This window comes from Thalassophryne amazonica, chromosome 1, assembly GCF_902500255.1.
Source record: "Thalassophryne amazonica chromosome 1, fThaAma1.1, whole genome shotgun sequence".
Classification (NCBI taxonomy): Eukaryota; Metazoa; Chordata; class Actinopteri; order Batrachoidiformes; family Batrachoididae; genus Thalassophryne; species Thalassophryne amazonica.
Genome location: NC_047103.1, coordinates 144,179,021 through 144,185,637, shown reverse-complemented (window position 1 = coordinate 144,185,637; position 6,617 = coordinate 144,179,021).

Here is a 6,617-nt window from a genome sequence, read left to right as displayed (position 1 = left end):
CACTCATCTAAGGCAGCGGCTGGTACAGACAGGGTGCTGCACATATTTCTGATGACCAAAAGTCAAGTTTTATAAGATTAATAAGACTAAACACTCCTTTTTGCCAGGTGCTATATGTCTGCTTCATTTGTACAAAATCGATTAGTGCAGACTTCTTTCAGGACCCCATATTGGTGTGATGGAATTATTCATTTATTGTCCATACACTGTCATACGGTTCTTTCTTCTGACTGTTGTTGTGCTTGTTTGTCTTTGTCTTTCTTATTATGTGAGCCTGAATGCACCTTTGGCAAGATAAAGTGGGAAAAAAACAGCTGTATAGCCTCATTTAACAACCCATCAACTCTTGTCCTGTAACTAACTAGAAAATGAGTCACTTTTAACTACTTTACATTTCCACAGCACTTTTCAAGACACCCAAAGTGCATTACAGTGGAAGGTAGTACAGGTGGACGATATGAAAATATGACCTAAAATACAATCTGTGTTGTATGGCTGGGGGTGCCTGGCTGTCTTCTGTTTCTGTCTTTTGTTTTTCCTTCCAGGTGGCACGCGTTTAGGACTGAGTGGCTGTGTGGTTGAGTTATCAGGACCTCACTCTAATCACCTGAAGCTGATCATGTGCAGCTCGTCAGGACTCACAGCTGTGGTGCATCTCTATGGATTGGGGCATGGTGGCATTTAAGTCTGGAGTACACAGTGTGTATTTGCCAGAGACTCGACCTTGTGACCAGACGGGTGAGATCGTCGTCTTGAGAGCCATCTCATCATCATGGATGCAGAAACCGTCCAGGTTTGATGCATGGTCTGTGAAAGAGGAGGGGGTGAGGTCTCACACTCGTCAGCACACTTCCTGAGGTACGTTAGGTTTTGTGACTAACATAAGTACAGTCAGTAAATGTGGTGTCCCTCACACCTTATTATATTGAGCTGTTATGTTAGTCATTTAATCAGCTTCCACTGCAGTTGAGAATGTGAACTGGGTGTTCCATGCCTGCAGGGTGGGAAGCTGATTAGTGATTAAGCCAGGAAGTGTTTGCTGTTTATGTACACCTTTGAGTGGTCTCTCTGTGTGTGGAGTGTGGACTCACATGATGGTTTCTTCTTTCACAGACTCGGTTTGTCGCGGCCACCTGTCGGCGGGGTCCTTGGGTCCGAACTATTTCTGGCTCCGGACCGTTTGTGTTGCCTGGAGCACACCATATTACCACCTCACCAGACCGCGCACTCATTTGTTTGTATTTATCACATCACTGTTATGTTATTAAATTCAGTTATCCTTTGTACCGTGCTCTGCTTATTTCATACTGGGTCCTTCAAACGCTGGTCGGTTCTCCGTCCTGCGTCCGACACATAACAATCTGATTTTATTCAGGAAAAAAAATAGACTTTCAATATTTTTCTTACTTTTTAAAGAAAAAAATAGTACAAATGACAGAGATAACTCAAAACAAGTTTAGCTTTTATTTGATCAAAAACTTAACAAAAGTAACCCCTATTTTCCTCCTGGAATTTTCAGTTCCAGCTGTTCTTTTGTTTAAAAAAAAAAAAAAAAAAAAAAAAAAACAGTTGGGTGAATGATTCCACCAGAGGAAGCTGCTTTTTAGAAGTTTGTTTATTGTAGCGCTTTTGTGCATTTCTCCGCCTCGAACTGGATGCTGGAATGAGTTTGTTGTGCTGCTGCCTTTTGTTGCAGGAGGCTTTAGACAAACTTTGCAGCATGCAGTCACTTGTTCCCCATCTATCAGAACAACCCCAAGCCACTGACCAAACTTCCCTTAGCAAAAAGATGTTTATTCAAGTGTACTATGAGTATATGTTTTTTTTACTAAAGTTGAGGAAGTATACTTGAAGGTGACTTTTTATAAACTATATTTTATATACTTAAGAATAGTATAGTGAAGTATACTTGGCTTATACTGAAAAGCATAAACAAAAGTCTAAGTCTAAGTAAATCAATACTAAGACTTACACTTATACTTTAATACTAAAACTTATACTTTAGTATACTTTTTACGTCTTTCTGCCACAAAGTACTAACACTTATTATGCACTTGGAGCAAGATATACTAAGTCAAGCCATTGACTCAAGTAACTGAAAAAAAGTCATAAAAGTAGTTTTTTTTCTATGTAGTTATTTATTTTTGGTTCCAAAGGTTTGCACTTTTCTTTTACCTTTTTTGACAAGGAAGGACTTTAGTTCTCAGTTGAAGACACTATGTTTACATTTTTTACAAATAAGGACTTGATCTTGGAGATACTATTATGTTTACATTATACATGCACTTTTTCCTTTAATTTTCTCCACAAAGGAAGGACTTGATTTCATAGGTCTTTGTTTTTGAAATGTTTGAAAATATATAAAACTTGTTTTCAACATTCTGTCTTGTGATTTTTTAAATGCATCACACTCTTGTGTACATACAGTATGAGTAAACTTTAAGAATACTTTAAGGAGTATATTTTCAGTACATAAATAGTAAGCTACAAGTAATACGCCAAGCAAAATTAAAGTATAAAAAGTAAAATAGTGAAATAACCAATGTGTATAACAGTATACTTTAAGTATATGATAATAAACTAAAAATAGGAACTCAAAGTATACAACTAGTACAATGGCAGTATATCGAAAACTGCACCTGTGGTATACTTTAAGCACAGGAGAGGGATATATCAAGTACATTGATAAGTGTATGTGTGGTATACTTTAAGCATACAAGAGGGATATACCAAGTACATTGATAGTATACAGATGAGTGTACTTGTTGTATACTTTAAAGTGCACTTTTGCAAACTTAAAATGAACTTTAAAATAAACTTTTATAAACTTGAAATGTTCCAATCGAGTCCGCAAAAGTATTAAATGTGTGTACTTTCTAGTATACTAACAGTACACAGTCTGTAGTATACTTGCTATTTGTTAGCGTTAGCCATGATGTTGTTGTGTGAAGGATGAGGGGTGGGGGTGCAGGGGAGGGGGAAGCTATGGAAGCTCCTGGAGACAAATGTTGTGCAAGAGGAGAAAAAACTTGATTTTTAAAAAATTTTTGTTAATCATATCATCCGTCTGCAACAAAAACCTCAAATTAATCCATATATGATATATGGATTAATTTGAGTTAATACATTTTATTAATTACTCAAAATTATATTTTCTTATCATGATTTCTCGGTGCACTTGGGGGCCCCCTGGTGGCATGGAGGCCCTAAGCGACAGTGTATTTTGAGTTTCCTTTGGGCTGTTCTGTTTATAACTGGTGATACAAAATATAACGCTTCCACTGTGCACAACTTATCCAATCACATCCATATAAGCCTATAACTTCTTCTGGGTTGTCTGGGTGTCTTGGTGGCTGTCGTCACTCTACTCCTCTCTACTCCATGCAGATTGACCGTAGCGTGTCATACTGTTAAGGTCCAAGACATATTCAGTGGCAGCTTTACCATCAGACAGCCTCATACACAACTACCACAAAAGACTCCAAGCTATCATTGATGTAAAGAGGGAAATACAGAGTATTAAGAACAGATCAGTGTCATTGGGGTAGTTTCTGTTGTCATTATGATTTAAAAAGCGTAAACACAGTTGTTTGAAACAAATGGCTTCACACAACCACTAACCATGAGTAAAAAAAAAAAAACTTTTGTGTTATCATTCAGATTCTCATACAAATGGCTATAAAAAAAAAAAAAAAAAAAAAATCTGCCACGGTATGTAAACTTTTGAGCACAAATTTAACTCCCAGGGCATCTCTACCAGCCCAGTCTCACATTTATTTTCGTGCTCCCGTGACTAAATGAGTCAAATTTTCGTGACAGTGTTTTTTTTTTTAACTCAGTTACTAACCCTACTCCTACCCCGACCCTAACCTTAACCATAACCTAATCTTACTCTTCCCCCCACCCTAACCATAACTACCCTGACCCCCCTGCTTCACTTTTCATTTCATGCAGCCATCACAGAATGAATTAGAATGAATTTGTGCTGCCGTGATGAAATTGAGGCGCTTTTTGTCACAATATCCCAAACCAATAGATTAATGTATATTTTGTGCTGCTGAATCACGACTTGCCGTGAGACCAGGTTGTCTCTACACACCTACTTGGCATCTTAATAGTCCACTTCAGCGCTAGAGAACTTCTTCAGAAGAAGAAGTTGATATATATATATATATATACAACTATTTTTTTTCCCTCTGCACTTTGTTTCAGTGTGGGAGGCTGCCTTGGTCAGGGGTAGAGAAAGGAGAAGACGCTAACTGAACATGTTTTGATTTTGAGAGGAAACTGGAGCGCCCAGAGGAAAGGCTTACAAACACTGGAAGAACATGCAAACTCCACACAGAAATGGCTGGAAGTGATCCCATGACATTCTTGCTGTGAGGCACCAGTGCTAACCAGTATCCTACATAAAAAAAAAAAAATACAGTGACACAGTTCCATGATGTCTCTCAGGAAATCATGACCAGCCTGTTGCTGGAACCCAACCTTCAATACAGTAGAAATTCAAACCTTACAAACACCCTCAGTCTTATTAATGGTATCCTGTTGACTGAGCTGCTCTGATGATAGAATTTTCCATTGAGATCAGTATGTGTTTGTATGTGAACAGTGATGCCGGTAACGCGTTACGCGTTACACTAATCTGACCACTTTTTTAGTAACGAGTAATCTAACACATTAATCTTTCCAAATCAGTAATTGGATTAAAGTTACTTCTCCAAGTCACTGTGCGTTACTATTATTTTTGCATTGTGGCAGCATTAAACTTGGTTCGTGGGCAGGAGGTCGGGGTTCGACTGAACTGTCCACTTTAAGTGAGCTGTGAGCTTTTCATCCGCGGTTTTCGTCCTCACCTCTTAAAGCATGGTGACAACAGCACACCTGCACTGAGCTTTACAAAGACATTTTTATACTTTTTTTCTCCTTTATTTAGAATTCTGAGCTGAGCCGCTCCATATCTGCTCGTTAAAAACAGCTGATCCTCCACAACGCGTCAACAACTAACACTATTTTCCACTCAAATGCACCTAAGCTCTCTTTCTGAGGACCACATGATGTGAAAACGCAAAAAAACTTTCTTACCTGTAAATCTGGTCATGTTTTCTGCATAAATAAATGTTATCCATTCTTTGTGCTCAAACGCCAAAGCAGGGGCGAATCTAGATAGAATGGGGGCGTGGGGCAAGGATGTGCCCCCCCCACAACACCCCTAGATTAAAGGTCCAGTTTTGAAGCCTTTTTTTACTACAACTACTAATACTACTTATAATAATAATAATTTCGACAAGTAAAATGTTTAGAGAGAATTTAAATGTTAGAAAAATTTTAGAAAGAATTTAATAGTTATATTTATAAACATTGTATGTTAGAAATTGCAAGTTTTACTGTCACAGTGCTGTCAACAGTTAAATATGAGGTCAAGAAAGAGGTCTTTATTTTACTTTTTATAAAACAAGCATTTATTTTCATTGAAGTCAAGAAAGGGTGACTATAAAGTGAGTTTTGGCAAAACAAGTATCAGGGTTGTTGTCGGCAGCTGGGGAAAGTAACTAAAAAGTAACTAGTAATCTAAATTAGTTACTTTACAAATTGAGTAATCAGTAAAGTAACTAAGTTACTTTTTCAAGGAATAATCAGTAATCAGTAATTGGATTATTTTTTCAAAGTAACTGTGGCAACACTGCATGTGAACTACACAATATTTGGCAAAGTGCATTTTTCTATCATGGTAAATACTTCCATGTTTTCCCAGTGAATTAGTAGCTTCATTTTGTCTACTCGCACCATTAAATGATGTCAAAATTATGACTGGGTAGAGTCTGTAGTGGGTAAATGGAGAAATGCCAAGTTTATGTATTTGAATTGTTACTTCTGGAAGTGCTGCTGAGGTTAACCTGTTGTGGTTAGAGCTAAATCAGAGTCAAATTGAAACCTCACTAGCAGACCGCCATGACAAAAGGGAAGAGTTACAAAAATCCAAGGTGATTTAATAATCTAAAAGGGGTGAACAAAACCAACCCAACAGGTGCAGGGAAGTCACAACAAAGTACAAAGTCCAAAATTAACTCACGGCAGAGGAATACCGGGAGGTGCAATGGAGAGCAATTAATTAAAGACAACTGACATTAAGGAGTGAGATTAACCAAACAGGGTACTTACAACCACATGAATAACAGAGAGACAAAGATCACGAAGCAACATGTAACACAAGTGAAATGTAACGTTAGTTAATTCACCCGCAAAGGAAAGACAAACTGGAGTGGCTTAAAAGCAATAACAAAAATGAGTGGCAGGTGCAAACTAAGGATGGACAGGAAATAACAGGAACATGTGATAACCACAAGAGCTAAAGGAAAATAAAATGCAAAAACACAATAGCATAGAAAAACAACATGATAAATGATCATCAAAAGGGTAAGTAACTAAATAATAAACTCAGGAAGGTGACCAATCAAGGAGAATATACGACACTGAAGAAAAACAACCACAGAGTCCTGGGAAACAGAAAATTGGGAAATACAGAGACACGACAGAAGCAAAAACACTGAGACATGATATACCGGTGTAGCAGACCGAACGGTCCACCCCTAACAATTGGTCCGTGTTTTGCATCT